We start from the raw sequence: 20,843 nt of genomic DNA on the forward strand, positions 1-20,843 counted from the left end.
TACTGTGGCCTGGCCAGGTGGAACTCAGAGACTGACTCGCCCAAGTTAGCAGACACTGTTGTCTGTACTCTCCCCAGGCTGAAAAGTGTAGGGTCACCCTTAGGAGCAACAGGCCAAAATGCGGGAAACCAGGGCTGGCTGAGCTGCTTCACCTGGGGCTGAGGACTCTGTCTTCTGTCACAAGGAGGCAGGGAAGGGGGCTCTGTGTCCCTGCCTCATCTGGACTGACTGTGTATAAGACACTCAGGCTTTCAGAAATCAAACAACCACAGCGTCCACTCAAGCCCCTGCCCTGGGGAGGACTTGGTTCCCAGAGCTCCCAGGCCAGGAGTAGGATGCCATGCCACAGCTACTGGCTCAGACTGGGGGCTGGATGTGGAATGCCCAGGATAAAGTTCAAAGGCCTCTAGCCTCCTCAGAGATCAACTGTGTGCACAACTCCTCCAAGGTCCCAGCCCGTTCACCATAAACCATGAGCTCTCTGGCCTCTTGGTAGCTCCAGAGAGCACCCACATCTGCCATCTGGGGCAGGGAGCCTGTCCATGGAGACATTGGGCAGCGGTGCTGAGTCCCGAGGCTCGCTAAGAAGGGAGGTAAGAGAGCCAGCTGGCAGAGGACAGAAAGGAAGAGGGAGTCTGGAGCTGCAGAAGGGAGAGGGAGGGGGGCCTGCTCTGAGATCCCAGGTTGCACCCCCCAGCATGGAGCTGGTGCAGTGGGGTCAGACACACCGTTCATGCAGCAGGCTGAGAGCATGTACCTACCGTGGCTGACATTCCTCAGGGGTCACTGATAGTGATTCTGAAAGACAGCACGAAATCGACAGGGCAGTTCACACGCACAAGTCGGGCAGGCCTGGGGGCAGGGGACACGCACACGCACACGCCCGGGCGTGCACACACATGCTGTGAGGCCCCACGGCCCTGCATGCACATGCTAACACACATGCCCACAAACAACACGCATACACCTCCCTCCAACCACCTCCCAGTGCCCAACACTCTTGCTGGTTGGCTCGTGCAGCATGGATCTGGGGCATGCAGCCACTTGGCACACTGAAGCACACGCGTGGGCTGTCACAATACAGAAGCTTGCCTGCACACAAGGCATTTGCACCAGCTCCCTGCGCTCTTGTGCCTAATGTGCTCACAGGGCCACTGCACGGCTCTACAAGGGAAAGGCTTGCTTTCTAGGGCCCAGCTGTCATTTCTCTGTCCAAGAGCCTTCCATGGCTCCCTACTGCTTATAGCAGAGTCCCAAGTCAGTCTCTTCTATGAAGGTTCTCCAACCTGCCCCACCTTATCCACACTTTCCTTATTGTCTGTACTCTGCCCAGCCAGCAGCTCTCCTTAGTGTAGTCCACACTAAATCTGCCCATATGTCTTCTCCCAACCCAATGTCCTCTGGATTCTTTACACCTGAGCTTTATCTCCATCATGCCCCATTCCCCACTAAAGTCAAGCTGCTTTGAAGAAGCTCCTTCAGTCTGCTCCTTCCCCAGGCAGAGTCATCATTTTCCAGATGTTTCCCATATATCATTGAGAATGGAATTAGAGCAGGTACCTGATCTGACAGTTCTTATATGTTACACCTCAGCAGGGACCTGGGCAGGTGGAATACCCATAAGAGTCTGAGCTCACATTGGCAGTTGGCAAAGTGCTCCTATAGCCACATGTGTCGTTTGGCATCCCTACAGCCCTTGTCTCCCTTGATCCCCACACCAACCCTGAGAGAAAGGCAGAAAGTTAATTATCATTCAGTAGAAGGGAAACTGAGGCCCAGGGAGGGAAAATGACATGTCTAAAACTAGGTCAGGGTGAACCAGCATTTCTAGACTCCCAGTCCAGTGCTCCTGCCCAGTGCCACGCAGCTTGCCTTCACCCCATCTGCTTTGGTCATCATATCCTCAAAGAGCAGGCCCCATGCCAACTTCATTTGGGTATGGGAGGCTAGAACTCCAGCCCCACCCTCCAGCTATCTGGAAACAGATGCTATTGGTCTGGGTTTTTCCTCAGAGAATGTGGCCAGTGGATATAGGGCAGACTAAGTGAGATATTGGAGTGAACTTCCTTAAAGAGGATCATGGATGAAGAAGGCAAAGTCAGGACTGGGGGTATGGCTCAGTGCTGCCTGGCATGAGTAAGGCCCTGGGTTCCATCCCCAGCACTGCAAAAGAAAAAAAAAAGGAGCAAAACCAAAAACCAAGGGAAGGAAAGAATACTTTTCTCTAGAAATCTCTGGAATTCTGGAATGGGACAGCCTATACCTACTCCTACTCATTCCCCACCCCTACCACATTGGTCCAGAGGAGGTAGGAAGGGCCACCAGATTGTCCCATGGCTTCCAAAATCCTTCCTCACCTGCTTCCTGTCCTACCCATGCCTGGGTTCCACTCACACTCACACCTGTGTGCACGCCCACACACACATCACACACCTTGCTGGTCACACAGTCGCAGCCTGGCCTCTCTCCCTGTGGGCCAGAAGCTAGACACCACCCTGAGACAGACAAGTCAAAAGAGGGCTAGAAAACGGGGGATCAAGTAGCCCTGAGTGTAACAACACAATCCTCATGGTCCACAGAGGAAGGTTCTGGGTTCAGGTCCCTGGGCCTGAGCGAGGCTCACCAGGAGAAAGGAGGACGTAATGGAGAACTGAGAAGAGAGGAGGAAAGAAGGCAATGTTTGGGGGGCCAGAAGTGAAAAAAAGAGTGAAGCGCCATGCAAGTGCTGGAGAGAAGGGAGCAGGTGGGATGAGCCCCACAGCCGTTCCCAGAAAAGAGCACCTCCGGGACTCAGCTGGCTTCGCCAGCCCTTGGCCCCACGTCCGTGGCTCCGGCACTGGGGACCCAGTGCCTGGGATGCAGCCGGTGGGCTCTGGCGACTGGGCAGCTGCTCTAGAATCCGACTTCATCTCCCACCCGGCCACGCGCACCCGGCGGCCTCTCCCGCTGCAGTCAGACCCTACTCACCTGGGGACCCCAGGCGGGGCGCGGTTGGGGCGCGAGGGCACCTGGGGAGGGGGGCCGAAGGGGTCAGGGGAAGCCCCCGGCCTGGAGGGCACGGAGGGCGCCCCCCCCAGGGCGGACCCAGCAGGCGGAGGCCCAGGAGCAGGGCCCCGCGACCCGGCCGGGCTGGGGGCACGGCGGGGGCTCGGCGCTGCGGCGTGGGGCTGGACGTGGGCGATCTGCGGGCGACAGGGAGGTGAGCCCTCCGCCCCAGCCTGAGGCCCCGCCCCAGCCCAGTGCCAGCCACGCCCATGCACGCAAGCCCCGCCCCAAGGTGGTGGAGGGAGCTTAAGCCCCGCCCCTAGCATCACCAATGATCCGGCTCCGCCCCGCAGCCAGCGCTCCACGGCAAGCCCCGCCCCGCGTTAAGCCCCGCCCTTTCTACGCTCCGCCCCTCGCTCGAGGTGGGAGCCGCCTCGGCGACTCGGGCGCGCCACTGCCCGGTCCCGGCCTTCCTCCCGCGGGCCCCGGGCTTGGGGGCTTTGGGGCCGTGGGGGCCGGCCCTGGTACCTGCGTCCGGCCGGTACGCTCTACACCTGCAGCCAGGAGTCGTCCACGGGCGGGGGCATAGGCGTGCTGACGGTGGTCGTGTTGATGTCGCCGATGATGCTGAGCGCCTCCTTCAGCGCGTGATACATGCGCAGCATCTCGTCCCGCCGCTGTGCCTGCTCCGCCGACTCCTCCATCAGTGTGTTCTGATCCCCGCAGGAGTACAGGTTGGCCAGCAGCTCTGAGAAGATGAACTCCTTGGTCTGCGGGCGAAGAAGGGAGGAGCGTGGGACCTGATGCCTGTGCTGCCTTGCCTTCCCCCCAGGCCCTGCTGGGGCAGTGCGCCCGACTGGGAGCGAGATTCAGTTTTCAGTTGCGACTTTGAGCCTAACCTCGGGGATTTCCTGCCCCACTGCACTGCACTTTTCTCAGAAGGGGACCGTGAACTCCAAGGCGGAAGAGTCACCTGTCCAAAGTCACAGATCTGGGAAGAGACTTAGAACCTAGTATGCCACGAGGACACACTTGCCTATTCAGTTTTTTTGAGCCTTTCCAAGAACTTTCATGCTCCACTAAGGAAGATAACAGTTTAAAATGTTCTGAGCCCTTGACGGCGCTCAGCAGTCTTCAGCGCTGTTCTGTAGCAGCTGTAAATGTGTGCCTGGACTGAGTGAAACGCGAGTCTGTGCATGGGGATACGTTGGTAATGTTCCCCTTAAAACCTCCAGGTGTTATTCTGCACAGGCTTTGCGTTATTCATGGCTGAGATTTTGACACCCAGTCTCATTTACTCTTTATTCAAATACACGTGGAGCACCTGTCCCGTGTCAGGCATTGAGTTGCTACACACTGTATACGCATTGAATCTATCATCAACATCTATACTTTACATGTAAGGAGACAGGCTTAGATTGGGTAGCTTATTTGCCCAAAGTCACACAGGGAATTTGTGGCAAAGCCAGGATTCAAACCTAGTTCTACTTCCCTGGGGACCTGGTTTTTCACTAAGCCACAAGTTATGAAGGAGCTGGAAAATGTCTGGGGGTTCTCAAAAGGTGCTGCTCTTGGAAAACATTTATGTATGTTTGGGACAACTTGGCTATGTGCATCCGCTTTTTCAATTGTAAATTTCATGAAATCTAAACTTAGATCATTTCCAATGGAAACTTAATATCTGAATCGGATTTGGAAAATTTAGTAGAAAAGTATGTAAAGTATCTTGCTAATATATTCTAGATGAGTACATACTGAAAAGAATATTTTTGATATCATGGACTTAAAATATAAAGTTTTGTTTTCTTTTGGTCGTGTGTGTGTGTGTGTGTGTGTGTGTGTGTGTGTTTTGCTGGGAACTGAATCTGGAACCCAGGGCCTTAAGCATGTCAGGCACAAGCTCTACCACTGTACTATATCTCCAGTTTTCTTTTCACATTTTTTTTTTGGTACTAGGGATTGAACCCAGGGGTACTTTACCACCGAGCCACACCCCCAGCCCTTAAAAAAAATTAATTTTGAGAAAAAGTCTCACTAAGTTGCTCAGAGCCTTGATAAGTTGCTGAAGCTGGCTTTGAACTTGTGATCCTCCTGCCTTGGCCTCCCAAGCCACTGGGATTACAGGCCGGTGCCATAGTCCCCAACTACTTTTTTTTTTAACATGGCTATTAGAAAATGTAAAATTATAGACTAAATCCACGTTATATTTCTGTTGGACAACTCTGGTCTGTACATCACTTCCCTTTTGAGACCTGGTCCCCTTGGACTGGCCAGTGTCTCCCTCAGATTGCCTTCCTCCCTGGTCCCATGGGAGCACCCATCCCCCCCACCCCCTGCAGCGATGCATGCACATTGTTAATCATGAGGTGCATGATGGTCTTGGGCATGAGGTCCCGCACTGTCTTGTTGACAATGGCCATGTATGAGTCTACCAGGTTCCGGATGGTCTCCACCTGCCGTTCCAGCTGTGGGTCCATGGAGTGCATGAAGCTGAATGAGCCATTCCCCACCGACTCGCTGGCCTGCCATTGGGAATAGAAGGGTGTCGGCATGGCCACATCTGGGCAGCCAGGCTGCAGGCATACCAGGACCCAGCCCTCCAGAGCTCTCAGGAACACTGAAGCACAGAGAGCAGCACAGCGTTCTGCCCACCCCTGTGCCTCTCATTCAGCCTGTCTCAGTTCTGACTCTAGTGCCTAGACTTAGCCTCAGTTTCCCCATCCAGACATTAGAGAAGGACATCTCAACTCCCCTGTGTAAAGATCTGGACAGACTGATACCAGGCTGGAGTGCCTGGCAGGAGACAAGGGAGGGCACACTCACTTTCTCCTTGTCCTGGGAGGCCCACACCAGAACCACAGAGGCCACCACATCAGCATTGCCACCGCCGCCACCACCAGGGAGCACAGACGAAGCAGACACACAGAGGAAAAGAGGAGCAATTGAGTGAACCCAGGGCACTGCACCCCAACTCTATGACGACTCTAGACACCGCCAGAGCAAAAGCAGAGAAGAGAGGCAGCCACAAGAAACCGCCATCGAGTGAAGGGGTGCAGGAAATGCCATCTGTGGCAGGACGGGGACACACAAGACCGCCACTAGAGAAGGATGGGAGGATCAGAGCACTTAACTCTGGTGGGGTGGGGGTGCCTGCTCTGTGAACCACATAAGGGCTCAGAAACCTGGCACGACTTGGCCTCTGTGAAGGGGAAGCCCTGAAGCCTACTGTACGTAGCTTGCCCCTCCCCTCCCTGCCCTTCCTCTCACCCCAACATGCTCGGGGTACACGCCAGCCCTCAGGAAGGAGGCCTTCCAGCTGTCCACCTCCTCCTGTGTCTCACAGGCCAGTTCCAGCTGCCGATAACCCTTGTATGTCCTGCAAGATGCAGCAGGCGGGGAGGGAAGTGGGGTGGAGCCCCACCCCTGGGGGTTAAGGGCAGACCTGGACTTTGAGATTGTCACACTTAGGGTCCAGCCCTGGCTTTGCAGTATCCCAGCTGTGTGACTCCAGGCAAGTCCCCTCCTCTTTCTAAGGCTCAGCTTCCTCATCAGCAATGATTGTTCTCTTATGGTTATTGTGAGGCAGAAAAGTACTTGGAAAGGGACCAAGCCCTGAACCGTAGGGACACTAAAGCATGCTGCCATGGCTTGGGACTCAGACCTCTACTGGAACCTTCCTGAGGACTTTCCCAGGGGAAGTGGTGCTAAACCCTCATCTCTGAGTAGTAGAGGCCTGAAGGCTGGGGTCTGGGGTTGTGGGTGAGAGGCCTGGTGCTTCCACTGGCCCCAGGAGAAACTGGGCAATGCAAGAAGGGACAAGGTCTAAGCAGGACTCTTCTCTGTCCCCAGTGCCTGTCAGAGCATCAGTGCAGATCAGGCATTAAGCAACTGACTGAAAGGGAGGGAGGAAGGAAGAAGGAAGGGCAAAGAGAGGAAGAGGAAGAGATCTAGATATGATGTCCAGAGCACAAGACAAAGTCAACAGTTGTGGGTCAAATAAATGGCTCCTTGTGAACCTCGGGCAAGTCCTGCTCTTTCCTGGAAAGTACCCAGTTTCTACTCAACAGGAGTGTTTGGGGGCTTGCAGAACCTGGGGCCTCAGCAGCCCGGCTGGGCCAGGCAGGTACCTCTGCTGTGTGTTGAAGAGGGCAAATATATGCTTGCTGGACATGGACCCCTTCTCCACATCACGCAGCTTCAGGTTGTCCACAGACAGCATGCATTTCTTCTCTTTCTCCTTTGGGCAGAGGGAGGAGCCACGGGTGAGGTTGGCATGCCATGCCTCAGTCCCCAAGTGTTCCACACTGGTCAGCACCTAGCGCTGAAAAGTACTTGGAAAGGGACCAAGCCCTGAACCGTAGGGACACTAAAGCATGCAGCCCTGGCTTGGGACTCAGACCTCTACTGGCACCTTCCTGAGGACTTTCCCAGGGGAAGTGGTGGGCTTCTGGGTGCTAGTCCCTCCCACCACACAGGTGCTGCCCAATAAAACCTGTGGGACCCTGACTTGAATTGGCACCACCAGCGCCCCCTGACTTCAAGCCAATCCAGCAGCTCTGCATATACCCCAGAGCCCAAGGCACTGGGGAGGCAGGAGAGGCAGGGGAGGCTGAGTGTGGGTCCCACAGCCCACCCTAAACGAATCCTGGAGGCAAGCCAGGCCAGCCCCAGGCAGGGACAGCTCACATGAGTCTTTCTCACCCCTGGCCTGGTGGCCTCTGACTTCATTTCCTGACTACAGAGACAGGGAAGGGGGGCCACCAGCCTGGAGCTTCAAAGGGCCAGCTCATCCCACTCCCCCAGCTGCCCATGTGTTAGCAATCAGACACATAGCACAAGCCCAGAGATGGAGTGTCTGTGGTTGTGCACGTGTGTGGTTACATTTGTGCAAGCACAGGCAAGCCTAAGCATGCATCCTGTCACTGTTCTGTGGGTGTTCATGTGTCTGTGGTACAGAGGTGTGTGCACGTGTGAGTGTGACCATGCTGTGTATGGGTGTGGATGTGTGCACACTGTGGATGTGGGGCAGTTGTGAATGGCTGTGTGTTTGCGTGCATGTGCCCACAGGACCTGTGCGTGGGAACACAGATTTACCTACATACAGTGTGTGCAAGGGGCTAAACATGGTTGGCCTGTAGTGTGTATCTGTGAACATACATGCATCTGTAGGCTGCTGTATCCCAGGGTGGGGTTCAGGGATCTCAGGAGAAGGTGTCCCAGGCCAGGGCTCCAGGAGTAGGAGGGGTTTCTGCTCCACCCAATTGCCCACCCAACACCATGGGACCTGTGTTGGAGGGATGATCTCCAGGGGACTCAGGATTTGGACAGGAAAATCACTTAAGGTCCAGGTAGGGAAGCTGGGTTTAGGGGGACTTTGTTTCCCCGTCCTGGTGCGTCATCCGTCATCCTTTCCCCCATCACCCCCACACCCGATGGGCCCATGCAGCCACATAAAGCCCTCTTTATGCCAGGCGGGTGGCCGCTAGCCCCAGAGGGCCGCTGGGGGAGGAGAGGAGGAAGTTGCACACACGGCCAGGGAACATCTGGAACCGTTCGAGGGAGGCCCGCCACCCGCCCTGCACTTGGGGGTTGGACACTAGGTAGGAGCGGCCTCCTCCCCCACCCCTCCTTTCCTGCCGGCCAGCCCCCTCCCCAGACCCCTCCTTCCCAGCCCAGCTCCCGCTCACCCCTGCCACGTCAAAGGAGGCAGAAGGGGAGTCCAGAGCAGAGAGGGGACTGCGGCTGGCCGGGCTGGGGCTGGGGGGACACAGGGCCTGGGTTGGGGGGGCCTTGGATCTCCAGGCCATGGAGCTGAAGCTACCACTGGACGGTCGGACCCTGCTGCCTGGATGACCAGAGGACACCTCCACTCCGTCTACCCAGTGTTTAGACTTTCTCTTCAGGACTCCTGCATTGTACAGTAGTCTGCACATTGGTTAGGCTGGGCTGGGTTAGACCCTCGGCGCCGCCGCTGCAAGCTGGACCGACCCGCCTGCCATCCCAGAACCGGAGCCCGCAGCTGGGGCAGGGGACTTGGGGGCACAGGGTGGGCTGGGAGGATGTGCAGAGAGATGGGGGTGCCACCCTGCTGTGGGACTGGTGGGGAGTGGGGGGGTCAGCGGAGGAAGGCTGGGAAGACGGGGTCACGGGGAGCTGGGGACGTGGGCAGCGCTTGTCTGCCCCGAGGGCCTCCCTCACCCCAGACGCAGGCAGCTAGGGGGGAGAAGGAAGCCGGACCCCAGCCTCTGTGCGCCTCCATGTCCCCAGCAGTCCTGGTGCAGAAATCCACTCACACCCCTGCCACACACCTCCACACGCACCAGCACAACTCACACACAGACGCTGACGCCCACGCCCTCGCCCCAGGCATACACACACTTCACAAGTGCACACACACGTGCACGCACACACACCCAGACACAGTCTCACAGCGGAACACCCTTCCCCCACCCTTACACCCCAAACTTCCCACGCGCCCCCTCCCTCTCAAGCCCCCATCCCTACACGCACACCCCAAGCATAGGTACGCAGAGTCACACTGAAGCACACATTCACACCTGGTGCTCACACCCTAAACACACCCATCTGCACCCCCCCACAACATCCACAAGCTACAGCCCCAGGCCCCAGACACAGAACACAGCCCCCCCCCACTCCCCAGCCAGTTTTCACACACAGCTAAACTCCACCGTACACACAAGGCTTCAAAAGGACCCGTACCCACAGGTATGAGGACAAGGGACCCTCTCAGTCAAGTTCACTCCTCCCCAGTGTAGCCAGGCACAGGGCACAACAACCCCTGGCCCTGTGTAAGAAGCCCCCATAGAGTAACACGGGACCCAAGGAGGGGTGTCTAGGGAGCCAGCCAGGGTGACAGAGCAGGAAGCCACCCCCCAATGGCGCCCCACGCCACCTCACACTCCATCCCTTCCAGGGTCCTCTGGACTCAGGGAGAGGCCAGGGTTAGGGTAATGAGGTCCAGATGGCTTGGCGCCCCCGCCAGTGACGACAGAGGGCCCCGCCCAAGGGGGGAGGTGGGGCCCCTGCCCAGAGCAGACTTGGAGGAGACAGGGACCAAGGAGAGGACATGGAAACCAAAATCACTGGCCCCCACCCCAAGACTTACTCCCCATCGACAGCACCCTAACCTCCAACGGTCCCCTCAGGAAGAAGGGGGTCCCTTCCCCCACTCCTTGGCCAGCTGGAGCTCATTACCACAATCTCCCACAGCCCTCCCTGTTCTCTCTGGTCACCTCTGGAATCCAGATGTGGACGCCAAACAGACTCATTCTTAAAGGAGAACAGCAACAGGGGAGGGAGGTGGCAGGGGTTTCTGGGTGCCCTAGTAGCAGGGAGGTGTTCTGTGGGTGGCCCTGCAGGGCACCATCGCTCCTTGTCCCTCGGCCTGGAGGCACAATGGCCAGCTCCCTTGGATATCAGGGGCCCAGGGGACTGGGGTGCAGGGGTTAACCGCATGTCTGGCAGCTGGACTCGTATGTGTCATGGGCCTGTAGGGGCCATGGAGGAGGCGGCACGCCCTGGAGCGAGAAAACAGGAAGGCCACTGGACTGGCGGGTCAGGGCCCACCCTCTCCAGGGCACTCAGCCCGAGCTCCCCCGTCCCACCAGCCCACCTTCTCCTTTCACCTTGGGCGAGAGAATACCTCCCTCAGAGCCCAGGACTGGCTGCCTCCGGACCTTGCATTCTACTCTACCCATGAGTCTTTTATGAGACTTTAAAAAAACCCTGTGGTGTGGTGGAGGACACTCCAGGGGCAGGACAGGGTCTGAGCCTGACTCTGGCCACCTGCAGGACTCTTCGATGACCTGTGGCCCCTTGCTCACCTCATCATCCTTATACCAGGAAAGATTCTCAGCAGTCAGCACAAACCAGTACTCCTTGGAACCCCCCTTCATGATGCCAATATTATTGATGGTCAGCCAGCCCTTCCGGATGACCTGGATGGGAAGAGGCAAGGAGGTCAGTGGGCAGGGGCCAGGCTTCCCCATGGAGAATGGGGTAGGCAAAGAAAGGCATTTAAAAGCCCACCCCCTGCCAACACTTGGAGGCCCAACTGGTCAGGGAGGGTGAAGGCCAGACCTTTCCTGGTTTGAACCACAAGTGAACAGAGTAGGAGACAGAGGAAGGCAGAGGTCAGCTCCAGATGAGGGGCCTCTACAGCCAGAGCTCTCTGAGCAAAGGGCTGGAGGCTTTGGTTGAGAGTGAACTCCCTGTTGATGTAAGTGTGCAAGAAGCTGTGGCTGAGTGGGGAAGACAACCACAAGGGTCTTTTAAGTTTTAGGTCTAATCTTCCTAAGACTTATTTCTGACCTCAGGGACTCTGCACATGCAGTTGTTGCCTCTGCCTAGAAAGTACTTCCCCTTCCTTTGGGTGTCAACTCAGGATTTACGTTCTCAAGCAGGCCCTCCCTGGCCCACCATGTAAACCAGGATCCCCATGATAATCTTTGATCACTCCCTTAGGTCTTCTATAATGATGACTGCGATTTTTTTTTAATATACTGTGTGTGTGTGTGTGTGTGTGTGTGTGTGTATGTGTAAGAGAGAGAGAGAGAGAGAGAGAGAGAGAGAGAGAGAGAGAGAGAGATTATCTGTTGATGCAGCATTCTCTGCTAAACTGTGAACGCTCTTGCTCATAAGTGTAACCCAGCACCCTGCAGGATTCTTGGAAGACTCCGTTTGTTCTGTGGTGTGAACAATGAAAGCTACACTTGTACAGTTCTAGCAATCTTTGCCCCATGCTCCCTGGGGTAGGGGAAGCGGATGAATTACCTAGGCCCTCTTCTTCCTAGGGAAAGCTCAGAATTACAATCAAAGGTCCCTTTTCATGACAAAAAGCAGCGGTCCCCAGGACTGTCCTGAACACTGCCACAGACCAGAGCCTGTGAATGCCACTCCACTGGCAGGGTCACTGTCCAGAGAGGATGAGAGAGCTGCTTCTCTCTGGCTCTCACCTCCTTGCTGCATCTCTGAGCGTCCAGGAAAGACCTAAGGAGGCCTGGACCTGCTTCTGAAGCCCCAAAGCCCTTCCATGGCACTTCTCACCTCTGAGAAGTCAAACCTCACAGCCAATCAGCAGCCAAGTGGAGGGGGGATCACAGGGGCCTTGGCAGGTTCACAGGGACACAGAGACAGGTGTCCACCATCTCTTGCCTGCCCTACCAAACCGGCAAAAAGCCCTGCAGTGTCTTGTCACTATCTTTGGAACTGAGTCCACACCATATCCCAGGATCTGGCCAGCAGGGCTGCCACCTACTCTCTGCCGACCTGCAGCCTTTGTCCTCTCCTGACCACTCCCAGCCCTGGACTCTTTCCTGCATATCCAAAGCCCCTCTCTGTAGCCCCAGCGCCAGAGAACTCCCACCCTACCTGGAGCCCTCAGGTGGCAGGGGAGGCTCAGTCAGGGACTGGCACCTGTGAGTTCTGGCTCAACTGCATTTCCCTAGGACATTACGTCCACTCATGCCTGTCTTCTATGGAGGATCTACTATGCACCAGGCAAGGGGCTTGGGGCTGAGGACTTAATAATGAGCCAGACAGACTCAGCCCTCCCCTTGGGCCTGGGAGGGAAAGAGACATTGAGCCAACAGTCACACCAACACCTAGATTCTTACAAGGAAACTACAGTTTGGGGAGACTACTGGGGAAAGTGCTGATGCTCTAGGGCTCGTGTGTACAGCTGGGGTCGAGCAAGGGCTCCTGATGAGTGGTTTCTGCAGACATATGAAGGACGAAGAGCAGGAAGCCAGGTGAGGAGGGACTCGCCTCTGGACTTCCTGTATCTCTTTAGCCAGCTCTAGTGAAGGCCATCAGCTTCCTATGGGCCTGTCCCCACAAGCATGAGTGGATACACTCATCCAACATCCACCCCAGTATTCACTCACCCATCCATTCATCCACCCGTCCGTCCAACAGATGTCTAAGGAGCAGCTCCTAGTATCAGGCCCCCTGCCCACATGGTCTAACTCTGCCTGAAGCAGGTGCTTGGCTCACCACCCTGATGGATGGGTGGATGGGACTGTGCATGGCTTGACCTTGCTTGGTCAGTGAGCAGGTGTGGGACACTCATGTGCCAGTGTGTGCAAGTGATTCAAGCCAAAGGGTGCCCTCTTGCCCACTGCAGACCCCCATTTCCAAAGGGCCCCCTCCTCCCCCTCACTACAGAAGCCAAAGAACCCCAGTCCTGGTACTCACCAGAATCTCATCCTGCAAAGAGGTAACCATAGCAACCACGAGAAGCATCGGGGAGAGAGGAGAGAGGGTTACTGAGGCAGAGTGGGATGCTTGTGGCTGGCAGATGACAGGCTCCCTGGCCCCCGTAGGACCCTTCCTCTCAGGGGAGGGGGGTTCTCAGAGCTTGGCGTCCTTCCAGTACCCTCCATCCCTCGAGCCACTGGGACACTGGGGCCCACTCACCTGGTTGCCTGAAGCCTTCTTCTTGTTCATCTGGTTGCTCCTCTGCTGAGCACTAAGAGGAAGGGAGGGAGGAGCCTCAGAGCTTCTCAGCCCCACCACCCACTGTGCAGTGGCCACAGGACCCAGAGGGCTACCCTGGCAGGCTCGGCCCTGTGTCTGCCTACACCTGCCACATCACACAGTGTGTCACCTCTGCTGCGCAGGGAGTGTACTCACTTGGCAAAGCCTATGAAGTTCTCGTGGTTGGTGTTCATGTAAGCCAGCTCAATATCGATGAGAAGCATGACCTTCGGGTTTCGCAGGTCAGCAGCAAGCGGAAAAGACCACAAAGTTTAAAAATGGATGACCATGTGGGAGAAAAGCTCTTGCGGCACATACAGAAGGTTAGCATCCATTAAAACCACCAAGTTAATAAAAATAAAGTCCCTACAATCAGTGAGTGAAAGATAAAAGAAACACAAATTAAATAGCCAATAGTCAAAGAGTCAAAGGCCATGAATGGGCAACTCATGGAGGAAAAGGGGCTCACCTTCGATAATAGAGAAATGTCAGTTCAACAAGGAGGCCCTTTCTCCACCTATTAATAATAAGTGATGACCCCTGGGGGGCATTATACTCTTAGTGGAAGAGTTTGTTTGTTTTTGGTGACGCTGGGGGTTGAACGAGGCCTCCCACATGCTAGGCAAGTGCTCTACCACTGAGCCCCAGCCCCAGCCCAGGTGGTATAAATTAACTTCACCTCTTGGAGGGTGCTTTGGCTATTTTTTAAAAATATATTCACTTTATTTATTTTTATGTGGTGCTGAGGATGGAACCTAGTGCCTCACATGTGCGAGGAAAGTGCTGTACCATGAGCTATAACCTCAGCCCTGGCAATATTTAACAACAACACTGAGATGCACATACTCCCTTGCAACACGCTCACCAATTGAACAAAGGTATAGGTACCAGAGTGTTCAGGGTAGTTTATTTTTGTTGTTGTTGTTGTTATGTGTTTGTTTTGAGACAATGTCTCACTATGGACAGCCCAGGCTGTCCTTGAACTCCTGGTCGGATGATCTTCCTGCCTCAGCCTCCCCGTAGCAGGGACTATAGGTACGCACCACCATGCCTGGCTGCAGTATAACTGGTAATAGAGAAAAATTACCAACAAGCCAGTGGCCATCAGAAGGTGAAGTAGATTATGGCACTCCCTAAACCATAGGCAGTCTGCTGCCATTCAGAAGAATAAGGAGAACTTCTAGGAGCTGTCTTGGGACAACACTTCCCCAGGCACATTATGAAGTGAGAAGAGACTCAAGGTGATCAAGGTGACTTTGAGGAGGCAGGCTGCTTCCTAGGAGCCTGTGGCCTGTCCTCACTAAGCCTAAAATCCTACAAATGAGGTGCTTCTGCCTCTCAGGGCTGGCGTAGACACAGTGAGGTGAGGCCGGCATGCACCCAAAATATAATAGGTGCTCAAAGATGTGAAGTGCTATAATTATCTTTAGAGAAAAAAAAGGGGGCAGACACACAGCAGGATGGTGGCTCTTGAAGACAAAGGTGCAGTTTGCAAAGTGTGTGTATGAGTGTGAGCACTCAGGACAACGCCTGGGTGGGGACACACCAAACTGCGGGGGTGGGGATGGGTGAGTGGAGGTGCACTTACTCGCAATTTAATCACTTCTATATGAATTGAATGTTTTATTGCGTATCGATCACTTTTGAAATTAGAAAGAGACGAAAAAGACGAATAAAGATTTTTAAACATGACATCAACAGCAAAAATACGAGTGAACTGCAGACGTATCATTGTGAAGGAGATGTGAGGACAGGAGTGGGAAATGGGAGCCAGAGATGAGCACAGACAGAGGGGTGGCCGAGGCGGGTCAGGGAAGAGTGGTATAATGGGCCCTGCTTCTCGCCACTCCTCCCGGCTCAGAGACAGCATTCAGTGACCATGTCTGTGAATGAATATTTGATGAATGCTAACCTAAAAGGAAGGAGTCAACCACAAGGAGTATAAGGTGAGCCTGAGAAACAGCAAAGAGAGGCCCAAAGAGAGACAACAAGAAAGACAGAGGCCAGAAAGCCAAGAAAGCCAGACTAAGAAAGAGAAGGACACACGATGGGAAGGTAAAATGGCTCAGCCACTGTGGAAAACAAGATGGCGGGTGCTCAAGAAACTAAACATAGAATTACCACATGATCCAGCAATTCCACTTCTGGGTATAGACCCAAAAGAAGTGAAGGCAGAGACTTGAAAAGATATTTGTACATCCATTTTCATAGCAGAATTAGTCAGAGTAGGAAACAAGGGCTGGGAACATAGCTCAGTTGGTAGAGTGCTTGCCTCACATGCACAAGGCCCTGGGTTCAATCCCAGCACCACACACACACACACACACACACACACACACACACAAAGGACAAAGATTCTGGAACGTGCTACAAGACACAAGACGGATGAACCTTGGAGATATATTAAGTGAAATATGCCAACACAACAGGGTAAATATCATATGATTCCACTCATGAGGGGCCTAGTGTAGGCAAACTCCCAGAGAGGAGAAAGGTGGCTGCCAGGGACGGGGGTGGGGTGGGGAGTCAGTGTTTCATGGGGGACAGAGCTTCCGTTTTGAGAGATGACAATAGTTCTAGGGATGGCTGCACCTCAGTGTGAATGCAGTTCTGCGCACTCTACCACAGCAGGAGAGAGAGGGGCAGGGGGGCCAGGGGCCACGCTCACCTGCTCCTTGGTGCGGCCCTCACGCTCCCGGATGTGGGTGGTCACGATGTGCTCCATCTCCTCCCGCAGCCGAGGGTACTGCTGGAGCTGGGAAGGGCGGGAGGCAAGAGAGCCACGTGCACGGGGGCCATGGGAGGGGCCCCGAGGCCCACCAGAGTCCAGGGGCCCAGGGACAAGGGGACAGAGGCAAGGCGGGAAGAGGGCCCGGGATCCCAGGAAGCTGATGGCACCAAGCCACGGCCACCCCTAACCCCAGCGCGTGGTTCAAAGTTCTTCCTGGCTGCGGGCCCTCTCTGAGGCCTACTGGGGCAACCTCTGGTGGGAAGGGCAGTTCCGGTGGTGAGGAGCACCACAGGAACCAGCTTGCTCCCTGGACAGCTGCCATCTTGGAGAATGACCGGAGGGATGGAGACCTTTGAGGACCATTAGCTCCCAAGGTGTGCACTGGCCCTTGGGTGGCTGCCCTTTGCCTTCCGAAGGCCTGGAGGGACAGCTGGGTAATCAGGTGGGGAAGAGCCTCGAGTCGTATCCAGGAGGAATTGGGGGGGTCAGGGCCCACGGTGCCAGTTGGCCTTCTGAGTCAGGCTGGGCACAGGCAATGCTCCTTGTCAGAGCTGAAGAAGGGGCAGGTTTGCAGGGGGAAACCAGCGGTCACACCAAAGGACATGCAGGAGCCACAGGCATGCGAGGGCACCGGGACATGCGGAGGTGGGGGTGCCAGCAGCATGAGCAGTACCCCGCGGGGGCCTGACTGGGCCCTGGGCCCTCTTGGTAAAATCCTCCTTTTGCATGCACCTGCCTGACACCATCGTCCCCAGCCTCCTCTGCCTAGCTCCCAGCTGGCAGGCCAGGCTGACTCTACCCACTCCTTGGAGCAGGAGCTCAGCAGCACCCATTTCCCCCGCTTCTCCAAACTCTTCCCCTCTGCTTGTGAGTCCCGTCATCTCAGCCACACTGAGCTCAGCCACCTGGACAAGGCCAAGGGGATTGACTGCACTGCAAGTGGCTGTTGGATGTCACCTCTTCCAGAAAGTCTGCCCCTACCAGACCACTGAGAGCTGAGTTAGGGGCCTCCCTGTGGCACCCAATCTCCCTCGTCCAAATGGGCAGTCCTTGTCCCAAAGGCAGGGGTGGAGGGGCCAGGCATGCCTCCAGAGCTCAAAGAGGGCATGTAGAAGGGATGGGGGAATGAATGAAGGATGATGTCTTTGTCCTTCTTGTTGGGCTGAGTGGGCCCAGAGTCCTTGACCCTCTGGCTTGTGAACAGCTCTTCCTCAGGGAGGGAGGCTCAATGAACTTCGGATGGTGGGGCCCACCCAGGGGGACCTCCAGTCCTGCTGTCTGCCATCCCTACGTGAGACCCAGCTGGGCCAAGCTAAGACAGCTCCCTGTCCTTCTTCCCATGCTTGGGTCCAACCCCTCCACGGACCCCCCTGTGTGGGAACAGAGCTGGGGTTTGGTAGGCCTGGGTCACAGGTGATTCTGAGGGCAAGACGGAGGCCAAGGAGCTGGGAGGAGGCCAGTCAGGAGAGGCAGGAGGATGCGGAGAGTAGCAGTGCCCTGCAGGCCAGCCCAGGAGATGCCTAGGTCCCACGGTTCTGTGGCTGTGCCAAGGGTGTGGCTGGGATGGCCCAGCGCAAGGGACCTGGGGAGGGGCAGCCTGTGAGCAGGGACTAGACATACTGCTGGCGGGACCCAGTGGACCCTGCTGCCCCTCGAGGCTCAGGGAGGGACCTCCACTCCTCAAAGTCTCCTAGTCTGCATAGATTGTGGACTGAGTCATCACTACTGGGCCTCTGAGGTGGCCCCCAAGGCTCCCCCTCCCAGAGCAGGGTGGGAGGGGGGCAGGAAAAGGAGGGAGGAGGGAGTATTGCCAAAGAGCATGACCAGTCCTCCCAGCTTCCAATCCCTCGGTCCCCAGGGCTGGAGCTCGGGGTTCCCTCTGCTGGCCCGTGGCTGCCTGCCTCCCCCACCCCGCTGAGGCCTGTACATGCTACCGAGGAGGCAGTGGGGACTGGGGAGGGAGTGCCTGGCAGCAGTGCAGGGTAGGGACAGAGGCAGGCTGGCCCGGGTTACCTTCTTGGTGCACTGTCTAACGGTGCTGATTAGCTCCGAGATAACCATGTCCACACACTTGAGACACGGTTCTCGGATCTTCTTCACCTGCTTTTTCACAATGGTCTCAAAGGCCATGTCTGGGGTAAACAGCCCCGTTCTGAACGCCCGGAGCGGGAGAAGGGCACAGTGTCACAGGCCAGCACATGCCAGGAATGACAGGCCAGGGCCCCTCCCAAACCTCTGAGCTGGGTGGGGGCGGGGGTCCCATTACTCTCTCTGGGCTTCAGTGTCCCCACCTGTCAGATGGGTGAAGGGATTCTAATGAGGGGCTTTCCCTACAAGGTCTTTGGGGGCAAGACAAGGGCTGCTTGTGTGCATTTACATGTCCTGCTGCCTCTTAAGTGGTCCTACAAAAAGCTCTGTGGCCAGAAATGGCTTGGCAATGGCCAAACTGGGTTCTCCCGAAGAGCCGCCCAGGAGTGAGCATCTTGGCCATGGTGCTCATCAGCAGGTAAACTCCAAGTCCAACCTCGGATTTTCTTTTCTAGTTCCATTTCTGTCTACAGTCTTGGGTCATTCTAAGAAAACCGAAATGAGTCTGCACAAACCCAGGGACATGTCAGTCTGTCTGCGCCTGGCACTAGGAAGTGCTTTACATTGTTCTGCTGCCTGGAGTGGCTGAGTGAGCACAGTGCGGATCTGGGTCTCTGCAGGGGTCTGAGCTGTCAAGGAGAGTCTACCTCCCAAGCCTTCCTGCTCCACAGGCTGGATGGCCTCGGGAGGTGGGCGAACGGTCAACACTGGGCTGATGGGGACAGGGAGGGTGTGGTGGGTTGATGCTGTGCCCCAGGCCCTGCCCAGTGGTGTGGGCACCTTCGCTCAGTAACCTGGCTAGGACTGGGTGGAGATGCCTCACCCTGGGGAAGGGCAGGGGCCCAGCCCTAGAGGGTACTTCTCAGGCCATCTGTACTCTGGGCTCTGTGCCCTGCTCCCAGGCCCTGCTCCAGGGACAGTAGAGGAGGCCATCGGGTTGCAAGGAGTGCAGTGGTCTAGCCCCCCCATCTGCCTCCCCTGGCTGGAGCCTGTTGAGCTGGGAGCTAGAAAGTTGGGATTGAGGGGACTAGGGAGCAGGACTCTCAGGTCCTTCCTGAGGGGGGCCACTTCCCTGCTCTCTGCATCAGAGCTAACCCCCTCCCTGCCCTCTGGGGTTCAACCCCCCTCCCTGGTCCCAGTACGTGCCTAATGCCATGGATATTCTTGATAGCATAGCTGATCTCCCTTCGAAGTTCTTTCTCATCAAACTCCATCTATGAGGACAACAGAGAGAAAGATGGTCAGGGCCTGTCCCTGTTGCGTGGGAGGCCCAGGCAGGGCCCACCCACTCCCAGGGCCGAGCACCAGGGCCTTTGGAGAGTTAAGCAAAGGACCACATCAGAATGTCCTGGGTGGGAGTGGAGACTTCCTGAGTCCTCCATCCCTGGGGCTTCCTGTCCTACCTTGACTAGCTCAAAGGGGAAGCGTTCATGGAAGATCCGGTTGATGCGGGCTCCCCCAGACAGCTCATAGGTGTCGATCTGGTCTCCAGAGCCCTCAATACGCTTCTCAAAGTCCACTGCAAACTGCTGGACCATCCTGTGGAGAGAGGTATGACCCCGTGGAGAGAGCCCTGGGGAGTCCTGTGCTGAAGAGGGTGCTGAGAGGCTGGGGCGGGGACTGCTCAGCAGTGGGATGTCAGGGCCGGGAGAGGCTCACTGGAGCAGGGCCTTGGTCTTCCGTGAAGGGTCATCAGGGCGGAAGTTCTTGTACTCCTCCACCTCCTTCTCGATGGACAGCAGCTGGCTCTGCAGCTTGTTCCGCAGCCCAGGCAGTGTGTCCCGGATGTGGTTCGTCAGTTGCTGGGTGTGAAGGTGAGGAAAAGGTTAAGGCCACAGAACCAACCCAACTTCCCAGGGAGCCAGGCAGAGAGCGGGCTACCAGGGGGCCCTGCGTATGTGGTGAGGTGAACACTGGAGGGATGGACATGGGGCCACTGAGGGCTGCCCTGCTCCAGAACAAAATCTTCTTGCAGGCAGGCTTCCCCTTGGCATGAGTTCACAGAGGTGTGTTATTTGAATTAATGAGCACATAACTCCATTTTCAAACAAAACCAGAATCCCGGATTTGTATTTGACATTACTTGATTTTTGACCAGTTTAACGTTTTCAGATATCATAAAGCAAACCAAATGCCTCTAACGCAGGGGAGGCTGAGGGCTGCCCCCTCATTCCCTCTAGGGTTCAGCCCTTCAGGTAATTCTCAAGTTGAGGCGCCCACTCTCACTAGGTCTCCCCACACTGTATCTCCCTGTATCTTCATAACGACCCCATGAAACAGACTCTGGCGACATTTCCCCATTTCATAGATATAGGAATACAGGCGCAGAGAGCTGGAGAGTGTCTCAGCGCAGGCTGGAACCCAGGTCTGTGGCACTCCCCACTGCCCCTCTCCTGTCAAAACCCACAGCCCTGAGTTCTAGAGGCCCATTCCAGATGGAGAAGCACCCAGGGAAACCCCGGGGGGTGTTGACCCCAGTCTAGGGTCCATCTCTCCCCATCTCGAAAGGAACCAGGTCTTCAGCTGCGTACACACCAATCAT

The 20,843-nt window shown here is 56.0% G+C and overlaps 1 pseudogene across 1 annotated transcript in view; it reads right to left on the minus strand.

Moving 5' to 3' along the window:
• LOC308640494 (dynamin-1-like) overlaps window positions 1-20,843 on the minus strand; it is a 35,881-nt pseudogene that overhangs the window by 107 nt on the left and 14,931 nt on the right. Inside the window, exons 7-22 of the transcript XR_014024364.1 lie at window positions 19,961-20,103; window positions 19,705-19,840; window positions 19,448-19,515; window positions 18,227-18,365; window positions 16,151-16,237; window positions 13,639-13,709; window positions 13,423-13,474; window positions 13,201-13,212; window positions 10,830-10,943; window positions 7,113-7,222; window positions 6,253-6,361; window positions 5,809-5,820; window positions 5,337-5,507; window positions 3,514-3,755; window positions 2,968-3,182; window positions 762-798 (exon numbers count right to left, since the gene is read on the minus strand). The product of XR_014024364.1 is annotated as a dynamin-1-like (transcript). The remainder of the gene's footprint in view (window positions 1-761; window positions 799-2,967; window positions 3,183-3,513; window positions 3,756-5,336; window positions 5,508-5,808; window positions 5,821-6,252; window positions 6,362-7,112; window positions 7,223-10,829; window positions 10,944-13,200; window positions 13,213-13,422; window positions 13,475-13,638; window positions 13,710-16,150; window positions 16,238-18,226; window positions 18,366-19,447; window positions 19,516-19,704; window positions 19,841-19,960; window positions 20,104-20,843) is intronic.

This window comes from Spermophilus citellus (assembly GCF_964194105.1).
Source record: "Spermophilus citellus genome assembly, contig: SCAFFOLD_147, whole genome shotgun sequence".
NCBI lineage: Eukaryota > Metazoa > Chordata > Mammalia > Rodentia > Sciuridae > Spermophilus > Spermophilus citellus.